This window comes from Bidens hawaiensis, unplaced genomic scaffold (assembly GCF_021521415.1).
Source record: "Bidens hawaiensis isolate Kalapana, Puna unplaced genomic scaffold, B.hawaiensis_p1.1 tig00000097_1, whole genome shotgun sequence".
Classification (NCBI taxonomy): Eukaryota; Viridiplantae; Streptophyta; class Magnoliopsida; order Asterales; family Asteraceae; genus Bidens; species Bidens hawaiensis.
Window position 1 is genome coordinate 4,327,707 of NW_027491017.1, and position 20,783 is coordinate 4,348,489.

Here is a 20,783-nt window from a genome sequence, read left to right on the forward strand (position 1 = left end):
TAGAATGGACAGTAAATATATAAAGTACGAACTTAATAATGTATGTACGTATGTATGAAAGTATGATATATAAGTAAATTAGTATAGTAATTATCATGTATCTTCGGATGCATGATTGAAGGTAAGTGAATGTATTGTATGATGTATGATTAACTAGAACTCACTCAGCGTAGCTGACTTTTAGTATGCACGCAGGTGAGTAGGATGCGACAGTTGGCGTGAGCGTGACACATGGCAGAAGAATAAAAGCCTGGCATCTGAAGATCTGCTATGTTTTATAAGTTATGTTTTGATTTTGAAAAGACAAGAAGAATGTTTTAAGACATGTTTATGATTTGATATTTAATGTTTTATGAAAGTTTTATATTCCGCGTAAAGTTTTTAATTAACTATGATTTTAGGACTGCGTTTATGAGTAAATCCAACGTCCAATGTGAGGCACCGGTAACGGGGCCTTACACAATATAACATGAAACTCAACCCATCCAAATGTCATTTTGGTGTTAAAGAGGGAAAGTTCCTTGGTTATATGGTCACTAAGAGGGGGCATAGAGGCTAGCCCATCATCAACTTGAAGTCACCCGTGAATGCAAAAGATGTGCAAAGGTTAACCGGCAGGATTGCAGCCTTGAATAGGTTCATCTCCCGGTCTTCGGAGAAGTGTAAGGATTTTTATGATATCCTTAGAATCAATAAAAAGTTCGATTGGACGGAGAGACATGAGGCTGCACTCAAGCCTTGAAGGATTACTTATCCTCAGTACCAGCGTTAATGAAGCCAATATTCGGGGAACCCCTATATTTATACCTAGTCGTCTCCGGTAGTGCGGTAAGAGTTGTCCTGGTAAAGGATCATGAAGGACAACAACAACATCTTGTTTATTATGTAAGTAAAAGCCTTCTAGATGTTGAAGCCAGGTACTCTCATTTAGAAAAATTAATTCTTGCTCTAATTATGGCTTCTACTAAGTTAAGACATTACTTGGAATCTCATACTATAATTGTAAGGACTAACTATCCTATCAAAAATGTTCTTAGAAAACTAGAGATGTCAGGTAGGATGGCTAAGTGGGTTGTGAAGCTAAGCGCATAAGATAACCAATAAGAGCCAAGGACAGCTATAAAATCTCAAGTACTAGCTGACTTTGTATCAAATTTTAGTAGTGATTTACAAAAGGAAGCCGACTTGGAGGTCCAACAATTAGAGGAAACAAAGGATCCTTGGATCTTATTCATGGATGGAGCATCAACCTTAGAGGAACGGGATTAGGCATTCTACTTAAATCGCCACATGGGGGACACAATACCCCAGTTTATAGCTTGTGAATTTCAAGCCACAAATAATGAAGCGGAATACGAAGCTTTAATTGCAGGTTTGCTACTAGCTAAGCACATGAGGATCAGGTATCTTCAGGTGTATATAGATACGTTATTAATAGCTAACCACTTTAATGGCTTGTATGATGTTAAAGGAGAAAAATTAATTAAATATCTAGACATTATGAAAGGACTGTCAAAGTTCTTCCATTATTTTAGTATTATACAGGTACCAAGGGAGGAGAATGTTGGGGCAGATGATTTAGCAAATCTAGCATCATCTTTGAAGGTCCCGGAAGCTACGAAAATCCCGATCGTCCATATACTCTCACCAGCAATAGGAGAACAATAAGTTGTGGAGAGAACAACTAACAAAGAGATTGTGCTTTGGGATCCTTTATCCTAAAATAATCAAGATCTTGGATCCTCCCGATCAAGAAATTCCTTCAAGATAGAGAGATTCCCTTAGTAGAAAATCCTAAAACCTTCAAACTTAGGGTATCAAAATATATCTTATTACATGATATTCTGTATAGGAAATCTCTTGTAGGTCCATACTTGAGGTGTATTGAGGAACCTGAAATCCAAGAAGTGCTCAACGACTTCCACGAAGGTGATTGTGGTAACCACACTGGAGGCAGAGCCCTATTTTCTAGGATTCTAAGAACAAGATACTTTTGGCCAACCATGAAGAGAGATGCCATGGAGTACTCAAAGAAGTGCGATAATTGTCAAAGACACGACAACATTCTGCACCAACCAGCGGAACCTATGTATCCTATATCCTCATCATGACCTTTCATGAAATGGGGCATGAATATTATGGTAAGCTACCTAAAGCACCAGGCGGAAGAGTATTCATGCTTTCCATGACAGATTACTTCTCAAAGTGGATAAAAGCGGAAGCTTTTGTACAAGTCCACGAAAAAGAGGTGATATCCTTCATTAAAAGAAATATTATTTCTAGATGTGGTATTCCTTCAGAAATTATTTGTGACAATGGTTCCCAGTTTAACCACTAACTAATCTGACAGTTGGGGAATCAAGATGATCACTTCTACACCAGTTCATCCTCAAGCTAATGGTCAAGCAGAGTCAAGAAACAAGATTATCATCAACAACTTGAAGAAGAAATTAGGATCGAAGAAAGGCAAATGGGCTGAGGAGCTTTCTTATGTTCTTTGGGCTGATAAAACAACACCAAAGAATGCAACAGGTCAAACACCCTTCTCATTGGTGTTTGGATCAGAATTTGTAATCCCTACAGAAATGGTGGATCCTACTGCTAGAACAAGCATCGTGATCCTTAGGCCAACGATGAGAAACTTGTTCAGGATCTAGACACTGTTGATGAGCTCAAAGACCTAGCAAAGATCAGAATGGCAGCATACCAACAAAGGGTAGCTGGGGCATACAACAAGAACATCAGGATTCGAAGATTTCAAGAAGGAGATTTAGTCTTAAGGATAACTTTCCAAAATACAACTAATCCCGCAGATGGAAAGCTAGCACCTAAGTGGGAAGGCCCCTACCTGATCAAATCAGAGGCAGGAAAGGGGACATATCATTTACTTATCATGGAAGGTGACTGGCTACCAAGACCATGGAATGCTATCCATCTTAAGAAGTACTTAGTCTAGCCAGGATCATGGATCCTTAAAGGATTGAGGATCCTCAAGTTGGTAAAATTTTATTCTATCATTTATTTATTTCAGATTTACATTACTAACTAAAGGATAATATATTCTTAACATTTATCTTTTCCAAGCTTTAAGTAACAATGCATATTTCAATAAGATATCCAATGACTAAAAGGCTGGCCACCTCTCCCTCACACTCAAGGTACATTGCTATTTCCTTGGCCTAGCGCACGATTAAGGTGTGACCCCTGATGGTCATATCTTCTAAGGTTTAAAGGTTTTCACCTTTCTTACGAATTAGAGTTTCTACACTCTCGCCTGTAGCGCTCGTTATCCAAAGTATAGTTCGGGGCAGTGGGACCAGTACACGCTTAGCGGCTGAAAATTTCATTGCTTTCAGCTATATGGAGGATCCTGCGAATTATGATAGACGTACCATACCTAAGGTTTTGGAGTTTTCACGTCACTCACGTTTGGGCTAAATCCCGGTTTGGGCGAGTCCCTAGTTAACATCTGTATCTTTGGGCCAGTACCCAGTTTGGGCTTGTCCCCAGTTTTTGGGTTTGTCCCCAGTTTTGGGCTTGTCCCCAGTTCACGGGCTTGTCCCCAGATACACGGGCTTGTCCCCAGTTTATTTTTGGGCTTGTCCCCAACTTGTTGGGTTTAATTCCAGTTAATATGATACGTAATATGCATCAGGTATCCTAAGTCAAGCTACAAGGATCATGGAGATATCAACACTTGTGGTAATTTAGGTCTAATCAGACCTTATGGTATGATTTCTACTTATCAACTTATACTTATTCGGTTTTGATCTTTTTAACTTTATAGATGTAAGAATCCAAGATTCTTAATATGTTTTTATAAGGATAATTTATCTTGAAACTTTTCTAAAAACTTTTAATAAATCTAAAACTGCAACAGATACGCATTCAGAATAATAAACAACGTGCAATCAATCAAACGTTTTAAGTTATTATTGCTAATAAGTCACCTGGACTTACCAAAATCCTTAACCCGGATTTCACCATGCGAAAAGATGGACCATCCACCCGGGTTAAGCAAGTGTTACTAATTGTTTATAAAGTGCAGGAAAAATAAAGATAGGGGCATCAAAGGCTTCTTCCCCATGAAAGGAGGATCCATCCACCTTTGTCACCCCTTAATATTGTCTTAAGGATCATAGACCATTCACCCTAATTACTATTGTCTTAAGTACATAACCAACAAATATCCTTAAAAACACAAACAAGAAAATAAAAAGTGGGCTCGGGCCTTGTCTTTTTTATCCTTCATTTCCCACTTTGGCAGCTTCCTCTTCCACCGCCGCATCCTTTCCTGCATCCATCTCCGTTGCATTCTTTGTACTGCTAGTCCCAGCTTCATCTTCATCTGCAGCCTTATTCTCTTATCCAGCATCCTCTTCTTCCTCTACCACGCCCAGCCTTGCTAGAGATTTCTTCCATTTCTCCACGTCCCAGTTGGCTTTGTCAAAAGAAGGATCATTAGCTTCAGTCACGAATTGGATTCTTGCTTGCAGGATCAACTTGGAAGCATACATCTTAGCTTCATCAGTAGCCGCTTTTATCCCATCCTTCATCTTCATTTCCATAGCAAGAAGTTGGGAGTCCACTTGTTTCTTCTCCTTGGTAACCTTGGCAATTAGCTTATCCTTGGCAGCAACAAGAGTTCTCATCCCTGACAAAGTTTCCTCAAGATCTTTGATGATTGATCCATTGTAAGAACAGAGACCTTGAACACCCTACAAACCATAGGCCTGGGATAATTGTCTAACCAGACTAGTAAGCAGAATAAAGGATCCTTACCTGGGTAACCGCTTGAGTAACCGCCTCGTGGAGCTGCTTCTCGACTTCATGAACCTCTGCATGGGGCTCGGGTAACTTCCTCTTCTTCACAGATTGAGGCTTAGCTCTGGTAGTAACAGTATGAGGGCTAGGAGCCGGAGTAGACTTGGAAGGTTCTTTCTTGACTGACCTTGGAGAGATCAAATGGTTGATATCATCAAGCGAAAACTGGTCTGCAGGCTTATTAGCAGACCTGGGCATGTCTTCAAAACAACAAAACAAATAAGTTTTCATTGTTTATTACAGAATTAATATACTTATCTTTATAATATTACTTACTTGACATGTTATTGCGAAGTGATAGATCTGACTGATCGGTTTCTGAATCAGAATCAAGGATCCTGATTTTAAAGGTACGACTGGTGCTCAGTGCAAGGAAGAAGCCACTCTCTTCTTGGTTCCTGGAAATTCAGCCAACTGTGCAAAGTTATCAACTGCAAAAAGTGAAGAAAATCAGTGTTAAAGGTTCAGCATTTATTAAGAAGCTAACGGAAATATAATAATCCTACACCGCCTAATCCACCTAGTAGGAAGTATATTCCCATTTGGAATCAAATCTCGCCTAACAAAGAAAAATTGGCGTTTCCATTGAGAGCCGTTTTGGGTAACTTTGTGGAGCGGAATCGGTTGATGAGGTTTGGATTTAAATACGAATTGGTTGGAACCATGGGCGTACAGAGAATACATGTAGGAAAGCTCAGAAAGTCCGAAGTCTAGGTCATGGTCAGCAATGATTTCTTCGAGGGTTGTTCGCCAAATCATCGGCATGGGCTGGATGTAACTGATGCCGGTAAGGGTAATGAATCGTTGGGTGAAATCCGGTAATGGATATGAATAGCCAAGAAAGAAAGGGCAGGCTGGAAAACAGACTCAGATTTTAGACGATGTGTCGCTTGGTGTGGAAGAATCGTATGGCCTGAAAATGGTGCCAAGGGGAAACGAGGATGCAAGCTGATCGATTCCGGGGTCTGTGAATTTACAGATTTCTGACGAAGGGTTTTGTAACAAGTATTGGCTCTTCATCTCTTCGTCCATGTGGCTGGCCGAGTTTGAAAGACGACTATCGCTAGACATCGGATAAATAGGAATGCAGAATAAAGGGTGAAAAGAAGAAAATATTACCTGATCTATGATGAAGAATGGATGAATGATTTCCAAAATGAAGAAGATAAGAAGGACATGGGGTTTATCTTTCTACTTAATTATTTAATTTTCATTTTGAACCCTATTTGCGTCCTTTCATATGTTTTCGCAAGGGATTTGAATTTCAAAATGCTAGTTGCCATCCATTTGCAACCGCCATTTTGGGAGCAATTGTTAGGCCACGGATAATCTGTACTGAGGATGTGTTATTCTTGAAGACATGTCTGGATCAATTATCCTTCATAAGAGTTCCAGAATTAAGTCAGGACCAAGGATCCTCGGTATTTTTTTGTCACTAACAGTTATTTCCTATGTGTAGGTTTTATTTTGATAGGTATAACGGCTGGAAGACCTAGTCTACATATTATCTCGCTACTGGACTCATTCAGCACGTGGTCAAAAGGCTTGGACGCAGCTAGTGGGAGAGTGGCGCAAAGATAGGACTTCTAGTTATTGTTATTTTTTTGTATATAACGTGCTTATGATCAGATATGTTACACGCGACCCGTTTCATATTCGCAAGCCCGGCCCAGACCCCATACCGGGCCCGGCGACAGTTTAGGGCACGTTTTCAACAGGAGCACGAAGTTTTTTAAAAAATGTAATTGTGTTCTTTCAATGCTTAATATTTAATACATTTAGAAATAGATTAAAAACAATAATATTGAAATGTGTGTTGGTAGCACCCTTTACTTCCGGCCAAGAGACCCATTTTCAATTTTTTGTTTCTTTTTTTTTCTCAACACATAACCCACGTTATGCCACTCACATGTGTTTTTTTAATTATTTCATTATGTTATTTGAATACTTTATAAAATTTTTAGTTTTAATCTTTGTTATATTAATTTAATATTTACAAATATTTGATTTTGATTTTTTTTTTCTATTTTTAAGTTTAATCTTAAGGTCAGGTTAAACGATTTCATTTTAAACTTGGTTTCGCAACGAATAATATTTTATGATATCCAAATATACTCTTGCAACCTATTTTTTTAGTCTATGTTTCAGAATAGACCCTTGCAATGTAAACAATCATCCCTTAGCCAAAAAGTGAAATAAGCAAAAAAACGATTGAAGATCTAAAAAAGTTTTTCTTATGTTATCATCGATCTTCGTAGAAAAATATATATAAGGCCCATTTTTTTACTCGTTTGGGGCATTCGAAATCTCAGAGACGGCCCTGCATATTCGTTAAGCAGTTCATAGAGCTTACTATAGCAGTTCACACACACATTAACAATTATTGTAATACTAATTATAATCTCCAAACCTTGTAACACCAATTTTTTGATTAATAAAGAGGTGATAGACGATTTGTCATCACCCGTGGTTTTTGTGCCGGCGATCCGACCAAGATCAAGGGCTTTTCCTCGCTACAAATCTCTGTGTTCTCGTTTACATTCGTTTCATAATTATTATTGTCACACAAGCACTAAACCCCACTTTACAAATTTAGTTATATAATCCTTGATTAATTTTTGATCAAAACAATCACGTGCTAAGAACAAGAATCAAACCCAAGTGAAATGAAACACAAAATCTCAGTTTTCCACTCCAACTGCACATCATTGGCATAAAACATTAAAAAAATATATATAATAAAAACATAAAAACAACATATAACATAACCCATCATCATAAGAAGCACACATTCACTCACTCACTCACTCACTCACAATTGTCCGAACATCCCACAATGGATCTCCTGACTCTGTTGTTCACCGTCACCTTCTTGGCCGTCGGCCTGTATTGGTTCATCTTCCTCCTGGGCTCCGCCGAACAACAAGGCAAGCACGCCCTCCACCTCTCCGGCGGCTCCATCCAACGCGACAGCGTCCAACAAACCTACAACCAGTACTGGTCCTTCTTCCACCGCCCCAAACAAATCCAGAAACCAGAAAACGTACCCGCCTTCGTTGACACCTTCTACAACCTCGTTACCGACATCTACGAGTGGGGGTGGGGCCAGTCCTTCCATTTCTCACCCCCGATTCCAGGGAAAACCAACCTTCAATCGACGCAACTTCACGAACAGATGGCCGTGGATTTGATCAATGTGAAGCCCGGTCAGAAGGTGTTGGATGCTGGCTGTGGTGTTGGAGGTCCGATGCGGGCGATTGCCAAGCATTCCGGGTGTAAGGTTGTCGGGATTACGATTAATGAGTACCAGGTCAGCCGCGCGAAGGCGCATTATAACAAGGCCGGGTTGGGCCATCTTTGTGAGGTGGTCTGTGGGAATTTTCTGGAGATGCCGTTTGAAGATGAGAGTTTCGATGGGGCGTACTCGATTGAGGCGACGTGTCACGCGCCCAAGCTGGAAGAGGTTTATAGCGAGATCTTTAGGGTTTTGAAGCCCGGAGCCATGTACGTCTCGTACGAATGGGTATGTGTGTGATCACAAGTGTTAATTGTGGTGTTCATAATTGTAAATATAGCTTATAGAAACGCTAGAAATAACTAGAGTTATTACAGTACAAAAACCGCAGAGTAATGTTAGCTTAGCACGCTAAATTTATTTGTATTTGATTCTAACACGAGTCATATACTTAGCCCATATTTAGGGCTGTCAATTCGGTCTTGTCGTGCTTACCAAGTTAAAAACGACACGCTTAACACAAGTATCAAACATGAACACAACTCGTATAACTACTTAACATGTATGTCTACAAGACAGTTTTAATTTTCATGTACCAATAAATCCAATAAGTTGAAATCATGAAATGAATGAGTCTAGCCTACTCATTTCAGTTATTAAAAAAAATCACATAGCGCTTGAAGAAACACTAAGTGACCCTGGGCAGATTACGGATAATCTGGGGGTTAAGTAATGTTTCTCACGAGGATGAGGTCCAGCAAAGAAAGTTGTTCTTCAGGTGACCTGCAAAACAGACACCGTAAGCTCGTCACTGAGAAGGGGGGGTTCCTCCTTGTGACCACCCTCCGGCGTGAGAATCAGACTAGATTTCTCTGAATATAAGTGTATATTAAGAGATTGCTAGAGAAGATAAGATAATGAGATATCCGATGATGTCCTTACCATTCCAAGGTGTTGGAGTATTTATAGCCGAATGTAGGTTTCCTAGGAGGTACAGCCGGCTGAATAGTATTCCTGTTCTACCAACAGTGGGCTACGCACAAGCCATGCTGGTTGGTGGATAGGCTGCGGCCGACAGTGACAAGGTCGGCTGTATACTGTTCCTTTACTGCCGGCTATGCACTGTTCCACCAACTGTAGGCTGCGCACGTCCCATAGTAAGGGTTGGTGAGTAGGCAGCGGCTAATAGTGACAAACAGTACTAGAGGGTGCTCCTCCTCGTACTGTTGTCGGTGAGCTGTCACCCAGTGATTGGTTCATGGGCTGTTCTGGTCAGATCATCTGTTTTGCCCATACCTTGGTAGGTATAGTACAAAAGATCTTCCAGAAGCATACGGACTGGCTCATTTGGGCGGGAGTATTCCCGCCTTGCTCATTCCTTCAGGTGACAACTGAAGTAGCAAGAATTAGTGCCTTGTGCGTGTAGCCTTGCTATCAGTGCGGGTAGCCTTCCCTGATGGCTTGTATCCGCAACTGCGGGAACAAGCGGGGTACTTCACCATTGGGAGGCTTTCCCTGCGGGTACAGCTGGCGTACTGCGCGTAAGGTCTTCTCTGAGCATGGTGGGTCCTACGGAAGCAGTTGGTCGTTGCGCAGACGTCCCTGTTCAAGGTGAGTCTTGCGGGTCCAACTGGGCTCTGCTGGGACCTACCTCTTCAAGTCCCCCCAGTCCAATGTTCTTCTCATGAATTATTAATAAGTGAGGTGAACTTTTGGACTAGCAAGGGGTTTTGAAAAGGGTTTTTAGTTTTAAGGTTTTCCGTGGGGATTCTTCCCGCGGTTTTCCTAATGTCACGCAGAAATTCCCGACTTTTCTGCTTGATCTTTGGGTATGAAGCGGGTAGGTCTGTAACCTCCTCGCAAGTCAGGAGCGTTGAGTCCCACTTGTGTGGATTCTCCATGGGGTTTTGGTAGTTTTCAACATAGTGATCAATTATGTTAAAACCACCAATTCCATCTTGGAGTTTCAAACAATATAGTTCTCGACGTTCCCGCCATGCGGGGATGTTATTCCCGTTTCCGCAAGCATGGCCCAGATCCTTCTTGGTTTGAATTCCCTGCGGAGCGCTAAGTATGTGAAGGGTTTTGCCTTGACACTGTACCCGCACTCGTCTTATGGTTACTTGGTTGCCAAGGTAAGGGGTATTTTCCCGCTTTTGAATCTTTTTGAAATTCGAAGAGTTGGTGAAAGGATAAGAACAGTCCAAACTATTGAAACGTCGTCCGACGGTTTCTTCTGACAGTGTCAGGACGTGCAGGAAGTTATGGCGACGTGACAGTATATGGTCATTCCAGGCGCTTTTTCAGGCGCGTGGGCGCGAATTTTCGGGCGCGTGGCCGCGAAATTACTGGCACGCGTCCTTTCAACAGCTGTTGCCAGCTTGCTTTTTGCCACGTGTCATAGTTTCATTGCTCCTGCGATTTCTCTCTCTTCCGCATTAAATTCATCGCATTAATTGCGATTAGTATATAAAGGGGGAGAGGGTCCTTTGTAATCCACACTTTCACTTTTCTCTTCATCTTCAAAACGATTTCCGGCGAATACTCACCTTTTCAGTCGAGCATTCTCTTGAAATCGTTCTCTTTTTCATACCTGCAAGATGTCTTCTACTCACGATCTTGAGGCTACAGCCTAGGAGGCTGGGGTGTACGCCGAGCACCCGTCATCCACGTCCGACAAGGATGACAAGAGTACTGCTGGCGAGTGCCAGTGTGCTCTGCCTGTCGATCTATATCAGTAGTCAGGAAGTTCATGCTCGAGTCTCTCGAGCCTGAGTTTCCTGAACCTCATCAGACGGTGTATGATGCCCCCAGAGGCAAGATCGGGGTATATGCCGCATTCTTTGTCTATGGGAATCTTAGGTTCCCTTTGACAAAGTTTGTGTACCGTGTCCTGGAGAGGCACGGTGTACACCTGACCGAGGTGCACCCGATGGCGATCGCGAAGATTCGCCACTTCGAGTGGGTGTGCCGGATTCTGGGCGTTGAGCCCTTCGTCGACCGCCTGATGACCTTCTACTCTTGGAGGTGCATCCAGGGGTGGTATACTCTGATAACCCGGATCAAGGGTTTGAAGATTTGCGCAACCGAGCGCAGTCTTCGTTCATGGAAGCGGGAGTTCTTTTTTATCTCCGCTCGCGCCATCCCCCTTGCCATGAAGTTCAAGAATGGGCAAGCACTCCCCAGCCTTCACGCCTCCAACTACCAGGAGGCGGAATGGTTCTCAACGATATCCCGAGTCCAATCTCCGGTTTACCGCTTTGCGGAGTCCGGGATGGTGATGCTCGGGATGAGCCGAGTGTGGAAGGATGCGGAGGCGCAAAAGATCCCGATCGTCCTTGAATACGGTTTGAACTCTGTCCCTTACGGTATGCTCTGTCTACTTTGTTTATATAGGTTTGTCTTCTAACTGTTTTTCTTTTATTTCAGAGGGGAACGACTTGCAGTCGCTCCTGTATCCGCGGGAGGCTGATAGTCCCGCTCGGATGGGTACTCGTGCTCTAGATGAGAACGAGTTGCCCATCCTTGAACAGACGGCGGATCGGTTCGTGGAGGTCTACCCGCCAGGCCACGAGATCCTGAGCGCTAGGCGGCCAGGTAAGGCGTTATTCAACCCTCGACCCCTCAATGCTGAAACCTCTGCTGGAATTCCTCTAATCTTGTGTTCTGATGAGGAATCCGCAGATGGTCCTCCATTGGTGCGGAAGAAGAAGGCTGCCGGCGGGAAGGGGAAGGCGAAGGTGGCCTCCACTGCCGATCCGGTGCCTCGGTCTGATTCAGAGACTGAGAGCGAGGAGGTGGCGGGGAACCCTGGTGGTGATAAGACCACTGCTCCGGAGGCTGCGACGACTGTCACCTCCGGAGAGCCCAGGATGACGACGGTGAGCGGCGTAAAGAGGCCGGCTCAATCGGGTTCGTCCCCGCCTGTCCGCACTTTTAGGCTCAAGAAAACCCGTAAGTACAAACTTCCTTTATTTTTAACTTCATAGCTTTCCATCATTAATACTTATCTTCTTTGTGCAGGCGTGGATGCTACCGCATTCCAGGGTGAAGCGGGGAGGAGTACCTTCGGACCCATGACGGTAGGCTTGGTCAGCCTACCTGAGGCGACGACCCAGGCGGCTGCGCCTGCTTTCGCTGGTTCAGTTGCTCACTCCGTTGAGCCAACTGTTCCAGCTGTGATGACATCACCGCCGGCTGTCAGTGCCATATTTACCGCATCTTTCACTGAGCCGGCGGTTACTTTTTCTGCGGACTCCGCAGCGGCGACCACGGTTGTGAGTTCACCTACAGTGAGTTCACCTCCGTTGGTTTCTACTACCGCGGCGGCCTTCACCATGCCTCCTCCGTCATCGGCAACGACGGCCGATCCTTCAGGTATGCATGGGGCTTCCCGCCAACCTCTGCCTCCTTCCCATCTACCTGATCTCTTGGACGGATTTCCCTTGGGTTCAGGTGATGGGTTTGGCGGCTATCGGCCTGTTGTTGACCCTACAGGTGCGTAGGGTTCTTTTGGCCTCTTTTTTTTTTTATATCATCTTTTCCTAACTGCTTTTTGTTTTTTGCAGTGTCGGATTCCAATGAAGTGTATGTTCCACGATGGAACATCCGCCGAGGAACAACCCTTCGCACACCTGTGGAGTGCGTGGAGTGGGCTCGTCACGCAGCTCCCAGTGGTGCGTTGGGGGAAGCCATGGCTAGCTACCAGGAGGGTAGGCTAACCAATGAGCTTCGGGTTCTCCTGGCCCGGATGCAGCCGCGCGTCGAGCTGCTTTGTCGTGAAAATGACAAGTTAAAAGCAGCTCGTATCCAAGAAGTAGCTCAGGCGCGGGCTGTCTGGGAGGAGAATAGGAGGCTCTCCGCGGCTGCTGTGGAGAAAGAGAAGGCGTTCAAGGCCCTTGAAGTTGAAGTTCAGGCCCGTCTCGAGGCCCGTTCCAAGGCTGCCCAAGCTGTTAACGAACAGTTTCGGCTGGCTAAGGAAACTGCTCGGAACGCAACTGAAAGGGCCACCAAGGCTGAAGCTGTTGCTGAGCCTCTACGCCTCGAGAATGAGGAACTTAAAGCTAAACTAGAGGCGCTCCAACAGGCTCATGATGCCTTGGCGATGGAAGACGCGAAGAAGCTCCAAGAGATCCTGGACCAGAGGGGGGTGCTTGACCAGACTGAGCGGAAGCTAAAGGGCGTTGAAAAGGCTGCGGCTAAAGAAGTGTTGCTTGCCAACCTCAACAAAAGTGAACCCGAACGCGCCCGTAACCAAGCTCAAGCCGCCCTCCAAGAAGCTCTGGTTGCCAAGGAATGGCTTCTTCGAGAAGCGTTGTCTCAGGTAAGCTTAACTTCATAATGTCTTTACGCTTCTTTGTGAATAGAAAAGGTTTTGATACTTGTATTTTTTCTTTTTGTAGGTTGTGCATCGGGTCTTCACGGATACGTCTTATGACGATGCTATGAGCGCAGCCCTCAACGCTTCTCATGAGGATGGGGAAAAGGCCGGCTTCCTGCTTGGTCTAGGGTTTGTTGAGAAAGGCATCCCGCCTTCCAACTTCCCTTTGTATGATGTGGATACTGAAGCTGTTTATGACCAAGCAGTGAATCAGTATGCCGCCTTCCCGCATCCGGTGGTGGAGAAGGTGAACGAAGTCGCTGCTGCTGATGATGGGCTAGCTATCCTTAAAGCTTTCCTTGAACCACCACGCTCTACTGATGGTGCGGGTCCAAGTGGAAGTGGTCCTGAAGCTTGATCCTGAAGATCCCTTTCCACCATTAGAGTAGATTTTTGTTTTTGTATAGCTTCTTTTGTATGCGGGTATGCACCCAGCAATCTTTGTAATATTTGAATTTTGATGGAATAAAGATTGTGTTAATTCCTTGCCTTGTTTATTTTACGCATGTTTTGATTTAACTTAGCAATTTCTTTAGTACTTAGATAAGTTAACTTTTTAACGTGGCAAATTATAAGTTTGTTTCGCTTCCTCTTTCATGATTGTGCGGGTATGACCGTCACTTACATTTAGTAGGATGGCTTAACTTTACTTATATCGGACCTGCGTGGAAGTTTTCCTCATCTTTTCCTTTGAAATTTTCTAAGTGTTTAGAATAAGTTAACCTTTGAACGTGGTAGATAATAGGTTGAAGTTTTGCCTCCTTGTTCGTGATTGTGCGGGTAAGACCGTCACTTGCACTTAGTAGGATGGCTAAAATTTGCCTACATCTGACCTGCGTGGAGGTTTTCCTTAAACTTTTGAAATTTTTACCGTTTTGTGTTTATGCGGGTTTTGCCGCCTTCCACACGTAACGACTTACTTCTTCCCATTTTTATGCGGTGAATACCGGCACATCAGTGTGGGAAGTTCATAAGTATAAAGGTAAGGCTATCAACACATTGTGAAAGGAGAATCATTTCCATTAGAAGTGGCTCTAGGCCTTTTCTTTTCAAGTTTGGAATTGATCTACATGTAACATTTGCGTAATTGAGCTCCATTCCATGTTCTTGGGATGGGAGTGCCATCGAGCCTTTCGAGCCGGTACGCGCCCTTTCCCAGAACTTCTTTGATAATGTATGGCCCTTCCCAGACCGGGGCCAATTTTCCTGGGCGTTGTTGGTTCGAAGCCTCGTTGTTACGCAGTATGTAGTCTCCTACATTGAAGTTGCAGAGTTTTACCCGCGTGTTGTAGTACTTTTGTATTTGTCGCTTGTAGTTCTCTTCACGCACTGCGGCTAAGTCTCTGCGTTCCTCGGTTAGCATAAGGTCTAACCGTCTTTCCGCATCATTGTCTTCTGGCTGAATCAAGACCCTTGGTGAGGGTAAACCAATTTCGACCGGGACCATGGCTTCAGTGCCATAAGTGAGACTGAACGGGGTTTCTCCCGTACTGGCCTTTTTCAGCGTTCTGTTTGCCCAAAGGACGTGCGGAAGCTCGTCCACCCAGCCGGATCTGTGTTCCAAGAGTCTTTTCTTTATGCCTTCGACGATGCTCTTATTTGCTCTTTCTACCTCACCATTACCCTGTGGGTGCGCCACTGAGGTAAAAGTGTGGGTGATTTGAAGTTCTTCCAGCCACTTTTGTAGCTTCTTGTATGCAAAGTTGGTGCCGTTATCGCTCACCAAATTCTGTGGAAGTCCAAAACGACAAATAATAAATTCCCAAATAAATTTTTTGATATGTTTCGCGGTTGTTTGGGCTAAGGGTTTTGCTTCTATCCACTTGGTGAAGTAGTCGATGGCTACCACTAGGAACTGAACATTTCCTGCTGCTGTAGGAAATGGGCCTGTCACATCGATGGCCCACTTCTGAAATGGCCATGAAGAGGTGACTGGAACAAGTTCATTCTTCGGGCGATGCGTGTTGGGTGCGTAGAGCTGACAAGACCTGCATTTTCTGATGTATGCCAGCGCATCCGTATGCATCCCCGGCCAAAAGTATCCCGCGTTGTTTAGCTTAGCTACAACAGCGCGTGGACCTGCGTGTACTCCACAGATGCCTTCGTGTACTTCCCTTAGGAGGTAGTCAGCATCTTGGTTGTCCACACATCTTAAGAGTGGGCCAAGAAAGTTACGTCTGTAAAGGATGTCATCGATGAGTTGATAATTCAGTGCTTTACAGCGTAGTTTTCTTGCCTGTGTTTTTGACTCTGGTAGTGTACCTGCCGCAAGGTATTTTATTATTGGTGTCATCCACGTTTCTGTGCCGGTTTGGATGACACAAATTTCCTTGTGCGGGACCGAAGGTGCCTCGAGGAGTTCATTGCGGATGTCCTTTCCCAAGTGGGTGAAGGCTAATGATGCAAGCTTGCTTAACGCATCCGCAGATTTGTTTTCACTACGCTTGACGTGTATGACTTTGCAATCGTTAAAATCGCGCATAAGGGTTTTTGCTTGTGCGAGGTACAGGGCCATTGTGTCGTTCACGGCCGTGTACGTCCCGTTGATCTGATTGGCTACTAACATGGAATCCACGTGGGCTTCCAAGTGTTTCACTCCCATCTTACGCGCAATTCTCAGCCCGGCCAAGAATGCTTCATACTCGGCTTCGTTATTCGTACTTGGAAAATCCAGTCGAATAGCGTAAGTTTATTCTTGGCCTGCTGGGTTGGTTAGTTTCAGCCCTGCGCCTGAACCCTCGTTACTGGCTGCTCCATCAGTGTAGAGTCGCCAGACATCATTGATGTCCTGTGCTGGAGAGGATTGAGCCTCTTCCTGGCACTCTTTTTCCCGCGATGTAGGCACTTCCGCAATAAAGTCGGCCAAAACCTGGCCTTTTATGGCTGGTCTTGGCTTATACTTTATCGCGTATTCCCCCAACTCAATTGCCCATTTGGCTAGGCGTCCCGATAACTCGGGTTTGCGTAGAACGTTTGCAAGTTTGAAGTTGGAGAGAATGGTGATTGGGTGACCCTGGAAATATCGTCTTAACCTGCGTGAAGCGTGTATAAGTGCTAAGACTAATTTTTCGAGGGTAGAGTACCGGGTTTCTACGTCTGTTAGGATACGGCTGACATAATAGATTGGCATCTGAATGCCTTTTCGCTCTACTAGCAGGACTGCCCCGGTTGCTCTATCTGTTGCGGAAAGGTATAGGATTAACTCCTCTCCCGCTTTTGGTGCTGTGAGCGTTGGGAGTTCGATCAAGCGTGACCGAATCTCCTGAAAAGCTGCTTCCGCTTCTGGTGTCCAGCGGAAGTGCGTTTTCTTTAAACAGTTTCTCAACGTTGACACGAAAGGAAACGACTTATCCGCGTGGTTTGCCAAAAAGCGGTTAAGGTCACTAGTCGTCCATTCAGTGTCTGAGCCTGTTTGATGGTAGTAGGTGATTCCATTTTGATAATGGCTTCGACCTTTTCAGGGTTCGCTCTGAAGCCATCTTTAGTGACGATGACCCCCAAGAACTTCCCTTCTTCCATTCCAAAGGCACACTTGCTCGGGTTGAGTTTCATGTTTATCTTCCTAAGCGTGTTGAAAGTTTCTTCGATGTCTTTCAACATCGCTTCTGCGTCAGGGCTTTTGATGACCAAGTCATCCATGTAGACTTCCAAGTTCCTCCCAATTTGGGCATGAAACTGGTTGTCCATCAGGCGTTGGTATGTGGACCCGGCATTCTTAAGTCCAAATGGCATCATTTGGTAACAAAATGTGCCATCGGGCGTCCGAAAAGCGGTTTTGTCCTGATCATCAACGGCCATGTGGATTTGATGGTACCCCTTATACGCATCCAGGAAGCATTTAAGGCGAAACGGTGCTAACGAATCCACCTTAAGATCAATTTCGGGTAACGGATAACAATCTTTGGGGCATGCTTTGTTTAAGTCCTTGAAATCTATGCACATGCGCCATTGTTTGTTATTCTTCGGTACCATAACGGGATTTGCAACCCATGTTTGATATCTGCTAACGCGTACGATGCCTGCGTCAAGGAGTTCCTTGACTTGGGTTCTACACGCGTTAGTTTGTTCTGGCCCCATTACTCTGCGCTTTTGTACGACTGGCGTAACAGCCGGATCGCACTTGAGCTTATTCTCTGCCTTACTTCGGGGTACACCAGTCATGTCAGCTGGTGTCCACGCGAAGATGTCAGCGTTTTTCTGTAGTAAGCGTTTGAGTAAGGTGCGTGTGGGATCAACAACTGTTGGGCCAATGGTAACGGCTTGGTCAGGGTATTTGCCGTTGAAGGCCCACCTTTCCGGTTCGGTGATGGTTGGTTTAGCCATCTTTGGTTTGGGTTTAGATGAGACATATGCGATGCATACCTGGGGAATGCCGGTGATCATCGCTACACCCTCAGCTGTTGGCCATCCCATCATGCCGTGGACTGAAGATACCACGGCGTTGAATCTTGCCATCCCGTCTCTTCCGAAGAGAATGTCGTATGTGTGGTGTGGCTTCCTCATCACAACAAAATCCACGTCTTCTGTGCGTGAGTGATTCCCGTCCGTAAGAGTGACGGGGAAAGATAGGATACCCAGGGGGTGTTTGTGCTGCCATCGAACCCTTCCATCGAGGCGTAGACCGTTTCCAGGCGTTCCTTGTCTTCGTCATCTAGCTTGTCGAAGAACTGCCTGTACATCACCGTTGACGAGGCGCCGTTGTCAGCAAGAGTGCGAGAAGTGATGTAGTGCCCCAGCTGGCTTTTGTTTACCAGGTCTTATCGTGTTTTAGACAGGTGCCAAATTGACAGCCCTACTCATTGTTTTTAATAGGTAACCACAGAGTTATACCGTGGTGAGGATCCGGAACACGTGGAGATCATCCAGGGGATCGAGAGAGGTGACGCATTGCCAGGATTGAGGAGGTACTCCGACATTGCTGAAGTGGCGAAGAAGGTAGGGTTTGAAGTGGTTAAAGAGAAGGATCTGGCGAAGCCTCCATCAAAACCGTGGTGGTCGAGGCTGAAAATGGGCTGAATTGCGTATTGGAGGAATCACTTATTAGTGACAGTGCTTGAAACCTTGGGGGTTGCACCAAAAGGAACTGTTGATGTTCATGAAATGCTATTTAAGACTGCTGATTATCTTACTAGAGGTGGAGAAACCGGTATTTTTACCCCGATGCATATGATTCTCTGCAAAAAGCCCGAGAAGCCGCAGGAGTCTTGATTGGTTGAGGTTTATATTTGATATATGTTGTTTCTGCTTACTTTTTTATTTAATTCAGGCTGTTTTGTTTAATTTATTATCAGTATGATTTATATGTCTTATTAGGGGATGATTTGCTGTGTTTAATTTGATTACTGATTCTATTAAGCTTGAAAATAGTTCGATTTCCAGATGGTATTGCAGTTCTGTAAATGATGGTATTTTTTTATTTACTTTTTAGAATTAGGTACTGTGACACTCTCAAAGTTAGAGTTTGGGTGGCATAACTTAGAAATGATAACTTAAGAGTTGACTGATTGCATATCATGAAATTATCCTCCTTTTGTTGTTCTATACAAAGTCTGCACAGATTTTGTTCAATATCAAAGTTCTGCACATGAAAGGTTCTATTGTATGAGTTTGAGCGAAAGATTCTATCTTTTGAGTTTGAACCTAAAAGACTCTTTATCTTCTTGAGTTTAAAATGAAAGATTATATTTTTAGCTTGAATTGTAAGATTTTATCTTTCGATTTGAACCGAAATATTCTCTCTTTTGAGTTTGAGCCGGAAAGGCTATTTTATTTTTTTTTAATTTTGAACCCTAAGATTCTAGCTTTTGAGTTTGAACTGAAAGATTCTGTCTTTTGAGTTTGAACACAAAGATTCTATCTTTTGAGTTTGAAGCGAAATATTATCTTTTGAGTATGAATCATTGAACCATAGATATAATTTGAACTAAACAATATAAGCAGACCAAGTCCTGTTTGGCTAAGAGCAATCAAAGTAATAACCGAGTGAAAGAATCTCAGCGCGTTTGTGTAAACTAGATCCCGAGTGAGTTATATGTTGGTTTACTGATTCTATTTATCTTTTAAGGTTCCATATTCTGGAGATGATAATCACATTTTAGATCTGCTGATCTTGTTAGGCTAGCTGGCATTATAGCAGCTTTAAGATCAAAATGCCAGCAGCATGTTTGGAAAAAAGAAGATAAGATTCCCACTTTTGAGTGTAAAATATTAAGCTGGAGGAGATAGTCACGTGAGAGTTGAGCTTGTCATGTGATGGATAAGAGTAGATTAATATTTGATCTGAAAATTGAAACCTCACATGACTAGGATTCGGATCCATAGCTAAGTTTGTCAGATGTTAACTAACTAATCTGTTCTGGTCTTCGTAAAAAAACAGTTTGTTTCATCAAAGTTTTATTACCCACATAAACATGATTTTGATAGATAATAACACATCCTATGATGATTTCATGTCCTGCTTGCGGTGCGCACGTATAATGTATATATGTGTGAACCTCGAGTGGACAAAAGTGTAATTGCACTAATTTTGGCATTATTTTACTAAACTCGTGAAAATAAAAATGTCGGAAGGCTAATCAGGCATCATGTGGTGGCGTTGATAGCCGAAAGACACGGGTAAAATGTACCAATCGGCCGGTGTGCCGATGATTGAGTGTTATGTGTCTTATGTTCAAGACTTGATGCAAAACTACTATCGAGTCGGTGGTCTCACCGTAAGCAGTCTCTCTATTCCTATGAGGGTAGAGGTAAGACTGTCTACATCTTACCCTTCTCAGATCCTACCATAGCTTTGTTATTGATGAGATTTATTAAGTATGATGATGATGATTTCAAGTGTATAGATGAATTCATAATCAATTATTTCATGGGAAGTATACAAAGGGAAGAAAAAAGGGTGTGTTGACATTTGTGTAAATATAATAATTACGCTAGAAGAAAATATGCACTACATATTTTGTAAGGAGAAAATAATCATAGATATGCTGGTCGTTAGTAGAAAAAACCACTATAAAATGATTTCTCGTATATCATCTGTAGCAAAATTATGCACGGGAGCTAGCAATCCGGACCACATTGAATAGGTTCATGAGACACGTAATAATTATTACACTATATAATAATTATTACACTATATAGTATGATTATGCTATTTACAAAAATACCATCACTTTTTTTTACTTTGCGTTATACGTTTTGCAACGACTTTACTTATCCGTCCCTATGTTTGAAATGAATATAGTTGTAGACTCAATATAAAACCATTAGAACAAATCAGTTTAGCTTTTTTTACACAAAATTGATAAAACTTACTTTAAAAAAAATATCATTTTACAAAGTATATAT

The 20,783-nt window shown here is 43.4% G+C and overlaps 1 pseudogene across 1 annotated transcript; it reads left to right on the forward strand.

Annotated features, from left to right (window-relative positions):
• The first annotated feature begins 7,660 nt into the window (after nt 1-7,660).
• On the forward strand, nt 7,661-18,803 carry LOC143563100 (24-methylenesterol C-methyltransferase 2-like; annotated as a pseudogene). The gene is made up of 2 exons (XR_013140606.1): nt 7,661-8,347; nt 18,252-18,803. The product of XR_013140606.1 is annotated as a 24-methylenesterol C-methyltransferase 2-like (transcript).
• Nucleotides 18,804-20,783: the final 1,980 nt, after the last annotated feature.